Source organism: Scyliorhinus canicula, chromosome 1 (genome assembly GCF_902713615.1).
Source record: "Scyliorhinus canicula chromosome 1, sScyCan1.1, whole genome shotgun sequence".
Taxonomy (NCBI): Eukaryota; Metazoa; Chordata; class Chondrichthyes; order Carcharhiniformes; family Scyliorhinidae; genus Scyliorhinus; species Scyliorhinus canicula.
The window spans coordinates 10,979,588-10,999,619 of NC_052146.1; the positions used below are offsets into that span (position 1 = coordinate 10,979,588).

A 20,032-nucleotide genomic window follows, 5' to 3' on the forward strand; every position below is an offset into this window, starting at 1 on the left:
ATTACTATCCCAAATTGGTGAGCTACAATATGAAAATACCCAGAAATTGAAAGAAAATTATACTCTGGAGACTAAAATGGACTACATAATGACTAATTATAGATTGCTGAGAGAAAATTTGGCAAAGCCGGCAAATCCATTTTCAGACCCTCAGCTCTATCTCAATTCTCAAGCCCAGACAATTCCGCCACTGGCGGAAGCAGGATTAATTCTGACCCCGAATCCGGCATTGCCGCAAGCCGCTGCTAACATGACAAAGATGAATCCTCTGATACAGACTCCACAGGTGCGGTCCGACCAACAAAACCCCATATCCGTTCCGGGTTCAAGGGCCCTTGTCCCTGCGAACCCTCAACCTCAGCTCGTCACCACAGCCTCCTACAATGCGAATGTGGTCGGAAAAAACACCCAGCTACCCCCCATTCAAAAGCCTCCCGAGGCAGCTTCAGCAGGCTCCGAGATTGTTATCACTACACGAGGTGCTAAACAAAGGAAACTAGTTAGGTCGGACGATGATAGTGACGTAAAAGACAAACTTAGTGGCAGGACAGGAACATTACGACTCACCCCGTTACGCACCAAACGGGTTAAGGTTGAAGAGGCCGAAACAACCAAAAATGATCTAACGATCACTAAATTTCAATACGCCCGACATTGGGTCCATGATCTGGCAGACCCCGATAAAGCTGATCAATGGTCCAAAGAACTCCTGCACCCTAAAAGTCACCTGGTATCAGCTAGAGCGCTTACAGATTATTTATGGTCTCCATCCATTAGATGGTGTACAGGCTTTGTCTGTGATGGTTAATACCTGCGATATTCAAATACTCAAAAGAATTTCGGGCAGCCCTATGCGATGATTTAAAAGATCTGGAAACGGGTTGGTGGGCAATTAAAGAGAGGCTATTAAGATTCAACACACCTGTAACTGACTGGGGTAATTTGGAGGATCTCACAGATTATGAGGAAATGTTTCGAATAGTTTGGAATGAGGATTCCGTAATGGAACTCCAGGAAGCAGAAAGGATTTGGGATACAAGTAACCTAGAACCATTCAAAGCCGCTTTTGTTGCTGGTTTGAGACCTGAAGTGCCTAACACATTAAACATGTTTTTTTCTGAATGGGAGCTAGAGGGTACTACCTTCAAGACCTTCATAGAACGATGCATTCAACTGGACCGTAGCTTGGAAGTTAAGGTCTGAGCTCTCCATCCTCACCCTCAGCCCAAAGCAGCAGCCAGTGTAAGTAGCGCAGCAGCACCAGCAGAAATTACTATTACTACTACTCCTCTTCCTCCAGTAACACCAACCCTGACCCCTATTCTTGCTCCGATAAAGGATTACAGGAAAACGGGAAAATGTCATTTGTGCGGTAAAGTCGGCCATTGGGCAAAATCATGCCGTTTCAGTATACAGAGGGACAAAGGACATGATTACAATCTGGACTCATACAACCGAGACCCGCCCCGTGACTCATACTACAGAGATCTGCCCCAAGGCACGTATCACCAGGAACCATACATAGACCAACATAAGCCCCGCCCACTTACACCACATTGAGACATACTCGATGACGATGACGCTTTTGTTGACAGTGTCACCAGACTAACCCCACGACACAACAGGGCACTGCTCAACGCAACAAAAAACTAACGGACCCCACTCTCAGTGAGACAATTCACGTAGCGTTACATGCTTCACTTGAGAACAAAAAAAATTAACTGTATTTATCATTGAGAGTGGCAGGCCGACAAATAGATTTTCTTTTTGATACCGGAACGGAATTAACCTGTCTTCCCCCAAAATTTGCTCACTTGGATTGGATTGGATTTGTTTATTGTCACGTGTACTGAGGTACAGTGAAAAGTATTTTTCTGCAAGCAGCTCAACAGATCATTCAGTACATGCAAGAAAAGGGAATTAAACAAAATTCAAGAAAATACATAATAGGGCAACACAAGATATACAATGTAACTACATAAGCATTGGCATCGGATGAAGCATACAGGGTAGTGTTAATGAGGTCAGTCAATAAGAGGGTCATTTAGGAGTCTGGTGGCAGTGGGGAAGAAGCTGTTTTTGAGTCTGTTCGTGTGTGTTCTCAAACTTCTGTATCTCCTGCCCGATGGAAGGAGTTGGAAAAGTGAGTAAGCCGGGTGGGAGGGATCCTTGATTATGCTGCCCGCTTTCCCCCGGCAGCGGGAGGTGTAGATGGAGTCCATGGATGGGAGGCAGGTTTGTGTGATGGACTGGGCGGTATTCATGACTCTCTGAAGTTCCTTGCGGTCCTGGGCCGAACAGTTGCCATACCAGGACAGATTTTTGGTGATGTGCACCCCAAGGAATTTGAAACTGCTAACTTGTTTCCCTTAAAAAGACAGGTGGTCGAAACTTATGCAGTGGGAGGTGATCCATTAACCCTTCAACAAACAGAACCCATGTTGCTTGAATTTGGCACACATCAACTGATAGCCTCCATCTGGATAGGCCCAGTATGGTGGTAAAGAAAACATATGGCATGCTTGCCTTCATAGGACGGGGTATCGAGTATAAAAGCTCGGAAATAATGTTACAGTTATATAGAACGTTGGTTAGGCCACATTTGGAATACTGTGTCCAATTCTGGTCACCGCATTGCCAGAAGGACGTGGAGCCTTTGGAGAGAGTACAGAAAATGTTTACCAGGATGTTGCCTGGGAAGGAGGGTATTAGCTATGAGGAGAGATTAAATAAACTGGGATTGGTCTCCCTAGAGAGACAGACGCTGAGGGGCGACCTGACAGAAGTTTATAAAATTATTAGGGGTATAGATAGGGTGAACAGTTGGAGGCTTTTTCCCCAGGGTGGAAATGGCAATTACAAGGGGCCACAAGTTCAAGGTGAGGGGGGGGGATAGGTTCAGTGGAGATGTGCAGGGCAAGTTTTTTTACACAGAGGGTGATGGTGGCCTGGAATACACTACCAAGTGGGGGCTGGTTTAGCTCACTGGGCTACATCGCTGGCTTTTAAAGCAGACCAAGCAGGCCAGCAGCACGGTTCGATTCCCGTACCAGCCTCCCCGGACAGGCGCCGGAATGTGGCGACTAGGGGCTTTTCACAGTAACTTCATTGAAGCCTACTCGTGACAATAAGCGATTTTCATTTCATTTCATTTTCAAGTGAGGTGGTTGAGGCAGATACGTTCGCGACCTTTAAGACTTAGCTGGATAGGCACATGAACAGATGGGGTATACAGGCAGTTTGGTCTAGATAGGACATGTGATCAGCGCAGGCTTGGAGGGCTGAAGGGCCTGTTCCTGTGCTGTATTGTTCTTTAAACGTCAAAGCTGTGGCTGTTCACTGGTGGTTGCACAGTATTTGACTACTTTATAATTCCTCATATAATGAAGCAGGCCATGCCCTTATTTTTTCCATGACCTGAATAAAGCTTCCACTATACTGTCCTGGTGAAGAAATGCTAACTTACCAATCTCTGGGATGTTTTCTGGGCAAATGCTGAGGATTATGAGGCCTGCCATGGTCTGGGAGTTCCAGCTCATATGTGGAGCAGGACAGGCTGCGCATGCTCAGTCTAGTGTTCTGGATAATTCAGGGCCATTGCAGAGATCACCAGGGGGTCTGCGGTCAGGGGATCCAGTATGGCCCCACAAAGGAGATGGAATCCTGTGTCAGAGGATGGAGGATATTGAGAATGAGGAAATACAGGGGCTTAGATGAGAGACCCATCCGTGGAAGGGACCACCAGGGAGAGATAAACCACGAGGAGAGGAGCATGGGAAGAGGCTCCAGCAGCAACACTTTCTTTTCAGATGGGTTTCAGTTCGTGGGACACTGGAATCAGTACTGGGAAGTCCTACATCTGAACCATGTTCTTACCGTGTTCTTAGAAACTGCATGATAAGGAAGTAGAGAGGTCTTTAAACTAAATGGTGGGGGGGTGTCCTGAAGATGGGAGATGTATGCTTGCAAAGAAAAAGGATATGGCAGCATTGCAAAGCAGGTTTTTTGGTAATGATACCCAGAGTGTGACAGGAAGGGACAGAGTGTACAAACATTTAAAAAAATGGAGCAAATAGGGTCAAAAGGGGAAAAAATATATAAAAAGGCAAAATTGATGGCTCTTTACTGAAATGCATGTATAATTCAGCACAAAATAAATGAATTCATGGCACAAACCATTACAGAGACATTGTTACAAGGAGACTTACGCTGAGAACCAAATATTCAGGGATATGTGACTTTTTGTAAGGACAGACATAATAATAATCTTTATTGTCACAAGTAGGTTTACATTAACATTGTAATGAAGTTACTGTGAAAATCCGCTAGTCGCCACACTCCGGTGCCTGTTCAGGTACACTGAGGGAGAATTCAGAATATCCAATTCGCCGAACAAGCATGTCTTTTGGGACTTGTGGGAGGAAACTGGAGCACCCGGAGGAAACTTACAAGTAGAAAAGGGTGGTGAGGTCACTTTGTTGGTGTAAGATGGAATAAATACGATAATGATCTTGGATCGAAAGGTGACCAAATGAAAAAGAGAGGGATGATAAATTATGAGGGTAAACTAGCCAGTAATATAGAAAAGAAGAGAAGCCAAGGTGAATATAGAATATAGATTTCTTAGAGAATGAGACTGGGGAAATAATAATGGGAAACTAGGAAATGGCTGAGGAATTAAATAAATACTTTGCGATATCTTCACAGTAAAAGACACTAATAACATTTCAAAAATGTTAAATAATCAAGGGGAAAATGGGGGGTGGTAATAAATACAATTAAATATCACTCAAAAAAATACCAGGAAACTATTGGGGCTAAAGGCCGAGAAGTCTCCTGGATCAAATGTGGTGCATACTAGGATATTAAAAGAAGTAATTGCAGAGATGATGGATGCACTGATAGTAATTTTCCAAGAATCCATAAATTCTGGAAACATTCCAGAGGATTGGAAAACTTATTTATAAAGGAAGTGAAGCAAAAACAGGTACCTATCGGCCAGCTATCTTAACATCTATCATTGCGAAAATGTTAAGAGTCCACTGTAAAGAATATAATAGCAGAGCATCTAGAATACATAATATAATCAAGCAGAGTCAACATAGCTTCACAAAGGGAAAATAATGCTCGACAAACTTCTTTGAATTGGTATCGAGTGGTATCGAGCAGAATAGATAGTGAACCCGGTGATGTAATATATTTGGATTTCCAAAAAGCACTCCATCAGGTTCCTCACAAAAGGCTACTTAATAAGATATGAGCCCATGGTGTTGGGGGTAGTATATTAGTTAGCCAATCTTCTATTCAAGCTAATAGAGGACAGAGAGTTGGGGTAAGAGGGAAATTTCTAGAACGCAACCTGCAAGTAGTGGAATGCCACTGAGATCAGTGCTGCGCCACAATTATTTACAATATATATTAATGAGGTGGATGAGAGAAGCGAGTGTACTATTGCCAAGTTTGCAGATGACAAAAAAAGTGTGATGTGTAGCTGACTGAGGCTTCTTGTAATTTGAATTTCTCTGCCTAACCTTTGAATTACTGAGCACTGCTGCACCTTTTTAGCCAAATGTCCCTTTTTCTTGCAATTGTGACAGATAGCTTCCGTGAACTTGAAATAGTTTGCATAGCGTGTGCCTCCACACATGAAACATTCCCCAACTATTGCCTTGTGATTAACTGACTTTTTTCTTTCTTGATGCACTTCACCCGCCTGTGTCCCACCATTTGAATATCTTTTGCACTGTTGGCAGCCAAGGCAGCAAGGTGGCACAGTGGTTAGCACTGCTGTCTCACAGTATCAGGGACCCAGAGTGACTATGTGTGGAATTTGCACATTCTCCCCATGTCTGCATGGGTTTCTCCTAGTCGAAAGATGTGCAGGTTAAGTGGATAGGCTATGACAAATTTCCCCTGAGTGTCCAAAAGGATAAGTGGGATTGCGAGGGTGTTAACTTAGCTAAGGTGCTCTTTCGAGGGCCGGTGCAAACCTGATGGGCCAATGGCCTCTTTCTGCACTGTAGAGATTTTATGATTTCCATGCCCGTAGAAACTTCTAGAGCCTTCTTGAAAGTCAGTGGAGAGACTCCCAACAAGTGACACTGTATGCTGTCTTCATTCATGCCACAGGCTAATCTATTCTGGAGCATATCCTCTCACACTGCACCAAACGTCTAGAAAGTTGACGCAATTCAGCAACAAAGGTAGCTACCGACTGTCCTGCCTTATGAAAATGATTATGGAATTTTAAAAGTTGGGCAGTCACTGAGGGCTTAGGATGGTGGTGATTCTGAATGAGTGGAACTAAATCTGCAAACAAAATGTCCCTGGTTCCCGTGGTAGAACATAGAACATAGAACAGTACAGCACAGAACAGGCCCTTCGGCCCTCGATGTTGTGCCGAGCCATGATCACCCTACTCAAACCCACGTATCCACCCTATACCCGTAACCCAACAACCCTCCCCTTAACCTTACTTTTTAAAACACTACGGGCAATTTAGCATGGCCAATCCACCTAACCCGCACATCTTTAGACTGTGGGAGGAAACCGGAGCACCCGGGAGGAAACCCACGCACACACGGGGAGGACGTGCAGACTCCACACAGACAGTGACCCAGCCGGGAATCGAACCTGGGACCCTGGAGCTGTGAAGCATTTATGCTAACCACCATGCTACCGTGCTGCCCCCGTGCTGGTGTTGCTAAATTTCTCATTAGCTTGTAAGTTTTTGCCCCACATACACAGGAGAATAGAATGCTATTTAGCTTTATCTGCAATTCTATTTGCCAAGGAAAGTGACCTAACCTTTCTATATAATCAGTCCAGTCCTCGTGCCCCTCCAGTGATAGTCATGAACATAGTCATGGCATGTCGCCGATTTAATTTTCGTTGGTAAACTCATGAAACCCCCATGGGATGGAGCTCTTGAATGCTGCCCATGTTCTAAAGTAGCTACTCACTGTACAAAACGTTGTGTTGCCACCTGCACCTCGAATTTTTATTATCCTGTTTAATTCTCGATGCCAAAAAGACGTGGTAACTTGTCCACAAATGATAGTCAAAAGAGTTGCGAAAATTCAATCTTCATTACTTATGACAATATTGAAATAGGACGGCTTGAGTTCAGACACCAGCCGCAATTATACTGAACTGCACACAAGCTCCTTGTGGCGATACTGAAAACCCTTGCAAGCCGACGCTACCGATGACATCACACACGCATGTTCACACTTGTTAAAGAAGTCCATACATAGGAAGATGCTTATTATGACATTCTGTAACACAACTGAATTCAAAAAGTTCCAAACTTAAAGTACATCTCAGTCATGTGAATTTCAGTAAATCACCAGCCTTTGTCTTTAAAGCATTTTTTTTCACTTAACTAAAATAATTGCTGTGCAGACAAGCAAACAGGTCTCCCCCTGGGGAGTGAAAAAAATGAAACTGAAAATCGCTTATTGTCACAAGTAGGCTTCAAATGAAGTTACTGTGAAAAGTCCCTAGTCGCCACATTCCGGCGCCTGTTCGGGGAGGCTGGTACGGGAGTTGGGGGTGACCTGTGCGACGCTAGATCTGGGTGTTTAAAATAGTTGCACTTAAGTTAGAAGTCCTTTTATTTCTTCTAACTCTTTCTGAGTAACTATGAGCATGTCACTGGCAAAACTGTTCAAAGTTAGTGATTTAAATATCTTTGTCAGATGGTTCCCAATGTAGTACAATTGTCCAGGGAAAGTTAATGCTTTGTGGGGTAAACCCATACCTGGGCACCCATGTAAATCTGATCCTGGGGAGCCAGACGATTACATGCCCTTGATATAACTTTTTACTCATGAAATTAGAAATAATTTCATCCAATTACCAATTGTATGTATGGTTAACAGCGCAATGTTATTAGAAGCTTATGAAAAAAAAACTTCAAGAGCATGTTAAAAAAAAAATCACATTGCAAGTTAAAAGTACCTTACTGCAACAAAATTTTTTCCAACATCTGACACCTGTCAAAAGACAGCCTATCCAAAAACTGAAATGGCATTTCTTTAAACAGCCTGTTATTAGTATCAGTAGGCCTACCAGCTTTTTGTTATTTTACAATAGGTTCAAACAAGGGGGGAAATGTTAAACATTAGGGCAGGTGCAAGCGGTGCCAGGAATTACTGGAATACCTCGTTAAATTTGTTCTGTGGTTAAATTAAAATTGATAGAAAACTTTCAGGACTGCTATGAATGCTGGGACATTCTACCCTCCATAGCAGAGTAAACACCAAGAAACAAACATTCAGGCAAGGACGAGAAGGAAAGGATTTGTTTTTTGGGGGGGCGTGGAGCAAATGAGTAGATTTTTCATGCCTGGCGTTTCAACACCAACACGGAAAAGATGGGCAAGCTGCTCCTCTCGACGATGGACGGGGTCAGGTTTGATTGACAAGAGCGGCGCACCGAACACTTCTCTGCCCAGCTGTCACCTTTGCACAGAAGTGGGGTGTGAGCAGTGAAAAGCAGCACAAGGAGCGGTGTTTAAGGCAGTTGCTCACACCTGCTTTCGCACATTTTAACACCAGGCGGGAAGGGAATCTCCGGCTGTCAAAATGGGGGCCCGGGGTGTGTGTGTTGGGGAGGGTAACTGGGCCCAATGACCCCCGGGCCCGACCGGCCAGGCAGCAGAGCCCGGACCACAGATTGTGATGACAGGCTGCTTGCTGATAACTGACCACCAACGGCCAATAAGACCCGATAAAGATTGACCCACCGTTTCCTTGGCGACCTCGGACACCTGGCTCGCCAACTAATCGTCCCCCAATTCCCAGCTACAACGTCCTTCGCACTGCGGCCCCTCCAACAACGATCCATCCGATTGGCGCGCAGCGCTTGCCCGCCCACCCTGCTCTCATCGTTAATTGGACGACAGTCATTCCCCCTTCTGCCATTCGCCGCCTTCTACGTCGGTCAGCTCCGGCACCACGTGGCGATTGGCCGAGGCGATTAGGAGGCGGGACTAGGCTGAAGATGCCGCCCACTGGAGGAGGCGATTGGCTGGAAAAGGCCGCTCGCTCCGGTCCGACACGGCCGCCGATTGCCCCGTTGACCTGTCAATCATCCGCCGGGGGAGGTCGGCAGGACGGACGAACGATTGGTTCCGCTAGGTGCCAATCATTCCGCGCCTTCAGGCGATTGGGTGAAAGGAATGTCAATCACCGCATGCGCGTCTTTGATTGGTGGAACGCCGTCCGGCGGGCGGGGTTAGAGGCGGCGGCGTTGTCGTCGATTTGGTGTGAGAGACGGTGTGGGATCGGCCGCTCCCCGCCACAGGAGGTAGAGAAGCAGCGGTTCCGCTGGCTGTGATTCGGGAGCCGCTAGCTCCTCTAAAATTCCTCCAGGCGGGATTTTCCCCCCTTTCCTCTCTCACCTTCTTTCCGTTCACTGAATTTACTTCAGACCGAGAAACCCTCTCCCCGGCTCTCTTTCCCCCTCCCCCACTCTCTCCTTCAGGTACCACAATCCGGGGAGAAGTGGCCTGAGGGCAAACTCTGCAGCAGCGAGGCGGCCGGTGAGAGAGATAGAGAGGGGAAAAAAATTCCCTCTCGGATAAATCCTTTTTGGCCGAGGAGTGGGAAAGAAAGGAGGGGCTGCGGGTCCCGCTATCTCCCCCCCAACACCAACCGCCATTCGAGGAAAACACGGGGAAAACCGGAGTGGACCGTTTATTTTAAATATACTTCACCAACGCCGTTAAGTGAGGCCGAAAATCAGAAAGGTGAAGGCGGTTTGTTATCCCTTCTGCTGCTGGCTCTGGTGAAAGAAGCGGTGCTGGTGGGTTTTTCTTTTTTTGTGTGTGTTTTGGCGAGGAGAGAGATCCGGCGCAACTTAAACAAAAGGTGCCGTAATTAATCTGTCTGGGACTGTGTCCGAGGAGGAAGGAAGGAAGGAAGCCCTCTTTCACAGAGCTGAGGTAGGTGGTGGGCAATGTGGTCAACACTCGCCCGTGAGAAGGGAACCTTAGGTGCCTGGGGCGTTCGTTTTCTCTGTTTGTTTTGCATTTGTGATGAAAGCTGTTTTGTTTTATCTCTTTCCGTTGGAATGATTCCCACCTACCTGTTAACGGGTTGCTCTCTGTCTGTCTTGTGTGTGTAACAATTTTGCAAGGAGAGGAACCGGGAAGAGAGAAATGGCTCGCAGTGAAGTGATACTACTATGTGTCCACCCACAACCTGACTTTTGAGTCCCCAGAGGGTGTTAAACTTGACAGTTGTCAATTGGATCACCCCCTTGCAGCTAGCCGGCTGTGTGTGTTTATCTCTCATTTTGGAAGCCTGTTTTCAAATATATTCGGCTTGATTTGGGTTTTGGAAATCTGCAATAATGCTGCGCAATGTTTGGGTTTGGATTTTCCCCAGTGATTCAAACCAATTCTGGAACAAGAACAAAAAATGCTGATTTGTTCTGCGGTAGCAAACTGTGACTTCTAATTCGATACCATGCCTGTGTAAGAAACATTGAGGATTTTCGTTAGTGTGGAAGACCTAACAAATAGTTCAGTTGGGACACACGGGGTGACTTTTGTTTTCTGTTAGACAGACATTGTTGCAGGCTTATTTTCTCTCCCAAGGGTCTTGAAGGTCTTTTTTTGGGGGGCTTGGGTTGTAGACGAATTTTACGTGCAACGCAAATACTTACCAACGTTTGGTCTCCATGCTCCTCGTTTTAACGGAGAAATAAGACGACTTTCAAATTGACATCATTGCAGTTTTGCGCATTTTTTCCTGTGTAAAATTTGGGTTTTCAACATGTCTTTCTGCGGCAACCAGTGGCATTGATTCATATTTAATACCATTCGGGGGATACTGTCAACCGTACTGTTTTTATATAAACGCGAGCTACATCGTCTACAACTTCCATTGAGAAGCTGACTCCACTTCTACCTAATGAAGTGAGATTATGTTTTCTGATCGTGGCAGGTGGACGCGTTGCAGATGCGAACCGGTGAAATGTCAATCTTGTTGTGGAACGGTTATGTATAGGAGATTGTGAGAAGCAGTGTAGGAAATGGGTGTTAAATGGCCTCTCAAATGGGGAAAGTCAACCGAGCCACCATTTCTGGATTTTTAAAAACTTCCTTGACTAACGTTTCGGTGCCTCCCCCGTATGTAGTAGTTCATTGTTTAAATTTATTTGATAACGTTCTCGTGAAGCGCCTTGAGACGTTGTGCGGCTTTAAAGGCGCTACACTAACGCAAATGATCGAATTCAATTTATCATTGAAAGAGCCCAGTAGTTTGTTCCCAGGTCTGTTCACTTAATTGGTAAAGCAAGCTTTTGAGTAATAAAGGGCCTTTCAGAATCTTAGGACGCCGTCCCCAACCAATTTACAGCCAATGAAGTACTTTATGAATTGTAGTCGCGGTGAATGCGCCAACGAATTTATGCACACCAGAGTCCCACAGGCAGCAATGTGATGAGATCAGTTAATCCGTTTTGTTGTTTGAGGAACAAATGTAATGCAGCAGACTGGGAAACTGCACTCTGATCCCACTGGATTAAAAAAACATTAACCTGAATAAATCGACAGGGCCCTTTGCAGACGATGCCAACTTTTTGTCGTTCCCCAGCACCGCACTGAGGTATTGACCAAGATTTATGATTAATAAACTGGGATTTCAACCTCCCAACAATTCCGCGCCCTCGCAATTTGTGTGGAGTCGAGGTTTTTTTTGGGTGTGTGGGGGCTCATTCTTGAGGCTTCAGGTCAGATTCGACAAATGGTCATTGGTCTTGGGGTAGGATCTTTGTACTGAGGATGTGGAAACAGTACTGAGATGCTTTTGAATTTTTGGCTTCCACCATTATTGAAATAAATATACTAATGCAGCACTATAAATTGGGCTTTGTTAAACCACATTAAAATAAAAGCTGTTTGCACAGTATGTTGGTGTTTACTATGTAGTGTTCAAAAGGTTGAGTAACCTTTTTGATTTGCAATGGCAAATTGCTGCATTTTGTGTCTAGTCTTTTTGAACTGAACGGGTCTGTAAGCTTTTCCCCAAGTGTTGCAGTTTTTAATTGAACTGATTAGCTTAACTTGTTTATGGCTCCTAACTAAAGGTTTAAACCCTATTGGGACAGAAATGTGATTCAGTGATTTAAAATTGTGTTGTTTGTCATCAAATTGCAGTGGTAGAATTTTGTCTTGTCATAAAAATTTTAAAATATTTGCTGTAAATAGCTTTACTTTTTCTACTTTAGATTTGCTACTTCCCTAAATGGTACCTCCCAGCATTTCCGCATTTGAAATGTGCTTGTTCTTTGGTTTGCTGGTTGGGTGGCATGGGTAGTTCAGCTAGACTAGCATTTTCTCCCTTTTATAGTGTGTAACATACTTTCTGCTGTGTTACAAAGGCTAACATTGGAAATTAATATGGGGGGGTGGGGGGGAGAGAATGTTTGGTCTAATCCTGTGCAAGCATATTTTTAGGCAGAAGTGAATCTCTCGTTTTGGGAATGTCTCCAGTTGAGCGTGAATTTGGAGTCAGTCTTGGATAGCTCTTATTTATCCATCATCCTCACTAGCATTCTGGTTGAAGTTTCAACACTTGATCTTTTTTTAAATAAAATATATATTTTTAATCTAGAGTGCCCAATTATTATTTCCCAATTAAGGGACAATTTAGCGTGACCCTGCACATCTATTGGGTGTGGGGTGAGGCCCACGCAGACACGGGGGAGAATGTGTGAACTCCACGCGGACAGTGTTCTGGGGCTGGGATCGGACCCGGATCCTCAGCGTCATGAGGCTGCAGTGCTAACAACAGTGCTGCCCTTGAAGATTTTAATTCAAATTTTCGCCTCCTGGCAATCAGCGAGGTTGACCCCTGCGGCTACTGGCCATGGTGCAGAAGATGGAGACCCAGAAACCCACAAGCTTGGGGCAAGACCAGAACGTGTGCATGTGGGTAGCCGGGCCTCTTGAGTAGCATTCACATTTGTCTTCTACCCCTGCAAAGAAGCGACTCATCTAGACTTAGTCAGGTGTACCCTATGAACTAGTTTGAGTTGGATTAAACCATGTCTTGCACATGAGGACATGGAGTTAACCTGCGCAGGGCCTCACTCCAATATGACACCTTGTCATCCAATTGGGCCCTAACTCCTCCAACCTAGCCGTAACCCTCTCCACCGACACTGAATCCTCTGGTATAATCAGTTCATAAATACCGGAAGTGATCCCTTCCTTGGACCCTGCGAGCGAAAAAACCATTAGAGAGGTTGGCGACACCATGGGGAATGTTAGGAAAATGCGTTTTGGAAAGCTTCAAACTTGTAAATGTGTGGAGTTGAACGCAGGAGCCCAAACCTTTCTACTCTAGACTGGCAAGCCGCTCCTCCAGGAACAGATCACCCACTCTCTCCAGCCCTTCTCTCCTTTCCCCCTTTTCTCTCCCCCCCCCCCCCAAAAATGTAGCATCCAATCTTGCAGTTGGAATTGTCTCCATATCTTCAAAGTAGAAACAGCCACTTGGTTTGCCGAATACTTTGTCGGTGAGAATGGGAGTAAAGCCCACAGACTAGACCCTCTACATGACTATGATTCCATCTGCACCCAAGCGGTTCCTGGAACACAGCACCAGTCCAACACCTTCCCTGCATTAACTATCCGGTAGTAAGATATCGGGTTCGGCAACACCAAGACCCTGACTATCTATCCCTTTGAAGGACTGCCCTACAAATCCTTGCAGTCTTGCCCGCCCATATAAAGGACACAATTAACTTTTCAACTTCCCCCAAAAAACCCCAACCCAAACTTCTCCAATGCAGCAAAAAGGTACTTCAATCTTTGATTACCTGAGTATATTCGCCTAGCATGGTTGACGCCGCTGTCTGCTCCATTTCATGCACTTTTACTTTTGCCCCATGTCCCTCCCAGAAGCATAATCGGGTTCTCCTTGCTTTCTTTCTATCCTAGCAGCTTCTGGTTTCAAATTATAATTCACTGCTGATTTCGCCAGCTCCAGACACATGATGCCACCATAAAAAACATCTTTCAGCATTCTGAATGAATCACTTCCTCCATGATATGGCTAGCACTGTGGCTTCACAGCACCAGGGTCCCAGGTTCGATTCCCCGCTGGGACACTGGAGTCTGCACGTTCTCCCCGTGTCTGCGTGGGTTTCCTCCGGGTGCTCCGGTTTCCTCCCACAGTCCAAAGATGTACAGGTTAGGTGGAGTGTCCATAAAAAAGGTTAGGAGTGATAATTGGGCTACGGGGATAGGGTTGAAGTGGGGGCTTCAGTGGTTCGGTGCAGACTCGATGGGCTGAATGGCCTTCTCCTGCACGGTATGTTCTATGATACCCAAGCCCACTCTTTCGTCACTTCTTACAGATCCTCCCTTCCCTGTGGCACTTTTCCATTCAAAGTGCAGGAGATGCAACACCTGACCTTTCACCTTCTTTCCCTCACTGTTCAAGTGAGGTGCACACAGCTAGCAGTCTTTTTACCCCCTAAATTGTGTGCTACATCTTGGACCCATGTTCTTAATATCTCCCCATCATGACACGTGGTTGATAGTTCTATTATTTAAAAGACAATTAATGATTACTTTGTTTCAGGCACATAACATTTACATTGAAGATTAACAGGTTAAGTTTAGATAAATGGGCACATCTTGCTAAAAACTTGATGAGCAACTGTGAAGTAGATGCAACAAGTCTGTGTTAATTACAATTGAAGGATGGTTCATATTTATCAAAAAGCTTGGACATGTTGGTTTAAAAAGGGGAGAGTCGAAAAACAGATGGTGAAACTTAAACAATGGACGATCTATCCTGGAGCTTTGGTAGAGTCTGATACATGCAATCTTTGCAGTTAAGGTGGTCCACAGGGGTGTTAAGGTGGTCCTCGGGTGTTTTTATTATGGGAGTTGCAGGTCGATTAATTTTAAAGCATTTGGTTAAATATTTAACGTTTGTAATATCCATTTCTTTCTTCAGAGGAATAAAGGAATTTTGAATGAGGGATACTTAATCTAAATGTTTGTTTGAGGACATCCCAGAGCATGCAACATTGTTATGGAGATGGGAGGAGAGATTCTCTGGTTTCAATTTATCTCGGGGATTTTTTTTGTTGCAGCTTAGACTTTCTGTGGTGCAGCCCACAGAGAATATAGTCAAAGTAAATGACACTTGGGCATGCAGTAAATAAATAAACTTTATTTCCCCATGTGGAATGTGTGTGGCGCTTAATATCCATGTTAGGATTTCTTGAAGGAAAAGAAGATTGTATTCATAGATTCATAGAATTTACAGTGCAGAAGGAGGCCATTCGGCCCATCGAGCCTGCACCGGCTCTTGGAAAGAGCACCCTACCCAAGGTCAACACCTCCACTCTATCCCCATAACCCAACACTAAGGGCAATTTTGGACACTTAAGGGCAATTTATCATGGCCAATCCACCTAACCTGCACATCTTTGGACTGTGGGAGGAAACCGGAGCACACATGGGGAGGATGTGCAAACTCCGCACAGACAGTGACCCAAGCCAGAATCGAACCTGGGACCCTGGAGCTGTGAAGCAATTGTGCTATCCACAATGCTACCGTGCTGCCCACTAACTTGTTGAAGCTAGTGGAATCATCTGCAGGGGTTGTCCTTCTTGTGGCAAAAGAAAGCAACCAGCAGTTTAGCTGGATGTGTTGAGAAAGTGACCAGCTCGGGGGAATGAGGCATCCATAGTTAAGAGATGTTAAATTTAAGAATCTCATAGAATAGATGGATCTGAGGCGAATTCAAGTATTTTCCAGAGCTGTTGTGGCATTCTTTTGGGTGGTGTGGCATTCTTATGGGTTGTCCCTAAAGAAGTCAATAACTTAAAGGAAAGGTGATGAAGTAAGTAGAACGGGCTGCATAACATGTTACAAACCATTTAGTAATTAGTAATATTTATTGTGTTAACATCGGTACAACATCGTGGGCTGAAGGGCCTGTACTGTTCTATGTTCTATCTTTTATGTCCAACGTTTGTTTTGTTTAAAATCATGACATCTTGTGGTGTAGTTCTAGTATTTGGTTTTATCATTATTTAAAGGTTAGCAGACCCAAACTGGATTGTAGCAATGGAATAAATGTATAAAGCTGTTCATGGAAATAGAGTTGGGAGGGAAAATTGGGCTAATAACAAAAACACTAACGGTCTAGAGACTAACTGAAAACAAGTGAGGGAGTCGAGGAGCACCCTGAGAAATCCAAATACCTAGGCCCCACCTTCAACACTCTTGATGCCCCGTTTAATATTGTGCCCAACATTAGCACTACAGTTGGGCTTATAAACAGCTCCCACCAATGTTTGCTGTTTCTTGGCACCACCCAACCTGATTCTACATCTTGATCCATCGATCTAAGATCCCCTCTTACTAATATACTGACCGTGTCCGCAATTAAGTGTTACTCCATCTACTTTTCGTTTTTGTCGAGCCCCCCTAACTTAGATTCGGGTCACTGTAATGGCAATTAAATCATGCCCATTTATTTACCTTTCCTTGTGCAGTCAAATCATTGACCTTTTTACGAAGTCAGATAGTGACTCTAATTCTGCTTCTTTAAAAAAAATTATTCTCCATTCTGACCCTATTTAATGGTTGCCTATGCATCACCTGCCTTCCATTTTTGCTTTCTATTTTCTATTTCCTTTTACCAGTTTTGCTTCTCTTAAATCTAAACACTCTCTGGTTCCCACCTCCCTGCCAGTCTAATTTAAACCCTTATCAACAGGGCAGAAGGAGACCATTTGGCCCATTGAGCTTGCACCAACCCTCTGAAAGAGCACCCCACCATCACCCATTCCCCTGCCCTATCCCCACAATCCCCTAACCCCACCAAACCTTTTGGACACTAAGGGGCAATTTAGCACAGCAGATCCACCTGACCTTCCCATCTTTCGATTGTGGGAGGAAACCGGAGGAAACCCCCACAGACACAGGAATAATGTCTCATCTATAACTGGAATTGAACCCGGATCCCTGATGCTGTGAGGAGGCAGTGCTAACCACTGTGCCACCATGCCGTGAAACTCCCTGTGAGGATATTAGTCCCTGTCCTGTTAAGATGCAGTCCGTCCATGTGTACAAAACTATAAGACATAGGAAAAGAATTAGGCCACTCGGCGATTGAATCTGCTCCACCATTCCATCATGGATGATATTTTTCTCATCTCCATTCTCCTGCTTACTGGACATCTTCCAATTGTGGAAGGAAATCGTATAGGTTCTACCTACCTCTGAATCTGTCCCAGTGCCTCAAAGCACCTGGTGCCTGCCCTCCTATACCAGTTCTTCAGCCATGTGTTCAATTATGCTCACAAGCACGAGGGACTGGAACCAATTCTGAGATGACTGCTTTAGAGGTCTGTCTTTTCCACCTCCTGCCAGCTCCATGAAAATCTCAGGTTTTCATCCCATTTCCTACCTCAGTCATTGGTAGCAATGTGGACCATAAATTCTGGAGGTAATTGAGGTAAAATAGTGCTCAAGAAGAGTTGTGGATGTGCTGGAAAGAGTTCTGAAATTTGTTAAGGTGGGGGTGTGGAGTACAGCTACACATGTATATCTATTTGCCAAAATAAAGAAAATGGGAGTTATAACCCCAAGTATAGAGAGCCATTTGGGATTGAGAGAGTCATCCATTGACCCAATGTAGGCCACGCTGATTGGGCCTTGTCTGAATGTAATTGAAGATTCACAGCATTGGCTCGCTGATTTTTGGAGGGTGCTCTTGTCACAGTACTTAAATGTTGAGTCCAGAGACTGGAGACGTTGATCCTGAAATCTCAGCCTGGGCTCCACAGTGCAGTGGTTTGGAGTTTTGATATAAACTGACAACTTTGCAATGAGCATTTTCTCGTCTTATATCATTATTGATTTAGTTGGAAATATTAACAAGATACTTTTTAGTGAGTATAAATAAATGTGTAAAGCACCCCCCCCCCCCAGTTTTATTTTATTGTTGGTTCAAATTGTTCATTCAGACTGGAGTTTCATGATGTTTTCTGATCCAAAGTAATCCAAAAGTACACTTGGGACTCTGAATAACCATTTAACCCTGTGAGTCTGTTTGGCCATTATGATCTGTAGCTGAAACTTGTTATATCTGCTTTTGCCCCATATCCCTTAAACATTTTGGTTAACAAAAATCTATTGGACAGCACGGTGGTGCAGTGGTCAGCACTGCTGCCTTACAGTTCTGAGGATCTGGATTCGATCCTGGCTCCGGATCACTGTCCATGAGGAGTTGGCACATTCTCCCCATGTCTGCATGGGTCTCGCCCCCACAACCCCAAAAGATGCGCAGGGTAGGTAATGATTGGCCACACTAAAATTGCCCCTTAAAAAAAAATTGGGTACTCTAAATTTATTTTTAAAAAATCTATCAATCTCCAGGTTTAGAATTAGAATCATAGACTCTACAGTGCAGGAGGCCATTTGGCCCATTGGGTATGCCCTCTGAATGTGCTCCCACCTAGGCCCTTTCACCTGAACCCCATCTAACCGTTGGACACTAATAAAAATCAGACGTTGTAGTTAGCTATAGATGAGGTAGCTAGAGGGTTTAAGTAATTAAATAATTTATAAATAATTTAAATAACATTCCCGTACCAGCCTCCCAGAACAGGTGCTGGAATGTGGTGACTAGGGGCTTTTCATAGTAACTTCATTGAAGTCTACTCGTGACAATAAGCGATTTTCATTTTCATTATTCAAATAAGAAATCATTGGGAGGAATTGAATCATATTAACCAAGAGAGTAAGAGAAGCTGACTAACAGGGAATTAATCAGATAAGCATATTTTGCAAGTTCGAGACTGGCCAGAATCCAAGGCCAGTGACAAAAGATTTCATTGTAGGCAGATGCCTTCCCAGGCCTTGACAGATCTGTTTCCATGGTAATAGTCAGTCAGGGTCATAATGCCTTTTCGAAAACTGTTAATTAATTAATGAGAGGCATAATTGGCAAGCCGGGGTATGGAAAATTACAAAATTACACCCAAATACTTTATCTCTTAAATTGACGGACAGACTGTTTGGCCGAATTGAATGAATTATAAATTAGTGAAAGCCAATCACAGCTGTGAGTGCAAAATGTTTACTGTAGTAATCTTAAAAGATGAGTTGCCGGGATGAGAAAACACTTATTTTCAGGAATCACTCTAACCTTTCTTTTGAAACCTATTCTGCTTGCTTTGCAAAATCGCCATTTTCTTTCGTTTTAAATCTGTTGTTTTTGGTACTGTGCACCTTGATTCAAAGAAATTACCAAGAAATATAATTGTATTTTGAATCCAACTACTGTATTTGCAAAAGACAATCGATCTGACTAGCTTGCTGCAGGACTAGTTGGAACTTTGTAAAATTTTGTATTGAAATTGAGTTTACAAGTAGACACTTTTATTTAAAAAAAAAAAATGACGAATAAAGTTTCAAATAACTTTGCCAAAAAGTTGTATGCAATCTGTTATTTGGGCACTAAGAAGGGATAACGCACATCCAGGGTTCCGAATAGAGAGACAGATCCATCAGACACTAAGGGGCAATTTAGCATGTCCAGTCCACCTGACCTGCACATTTCTGAACTGTTGGAGGAAGCCGGAGCACCTGGAGCAGACCCACACAGACGCTGGGAGAAGATGCAAACTGCACACAGTCACCCGAGGTTGCAACCTGGGCGCCTGGTGCTGTGAGGCAGCAGTGCTAACCACTGTGACACCTTGTTACAAATTGATCTAACATCACCATTTCTGGGAGAGCGTTCCAAATTTCTACCGCTCATGTCCAAGTGCTTTCCAACTTCACTCTTGAAAGGTCTGGCTCCAATTTTAGATTTGCACCCCTGCCAGTGTGTCTCCATCAACATGCCTTCAAATCATCCCTTCACCTTAAATTCCAGGGAATACAATTCTGTTTTGTGTCATCGCTTCTTGTAACTGAACCTTTGGAATCAAGGTACCATTATAGTAAATCTAGGCTGCACTCCCTTCAAAGCTAATGCA

The 20,032-nt window shown here is 44.3% G+C and overlaps 2 protein-coding genes across 4 annotated transcripts in view; one reads left to right on the forward strand and one right to left on the reverse strand.

Moving 5' to 3' along the window:
* Positions 1–8,855, reverse strand: part of tango2 (transport and golgi organization 2 homolog (Drosophila)) — a 273,616-nt gene extending 264,761 nt beyond the window's left edge. For 2 of the 3 annotated variants that reach the window (XM_038809089.1, XM_038808651.1), the window contains exon 1: positions 8,750–8,855. The gene's annotated coding sequence lies outside the window, so the exon portion shown is untranslated. The remainder of the gene's footprint in view (positions 1–8,749) is intronic. The other variant, XM_038808828.1, reaches the window with a different exon arrangement.
* A 410-nt stretch (positions 8,856–9,265) lies between these two features.
* The window catches only part of arvcfb (ARVCF delta catenin family member b), a 474,185-nt gene continuing 463,418 nt past the window's right edge, over positions 9,266–20,032 (forward strand). The window contains 1 exon segment of the mRNA XM_038818458.1: positions 9,266–9,949. The gene's annotated coding sequence lies outside the window, so the exon portion shown is untranslated.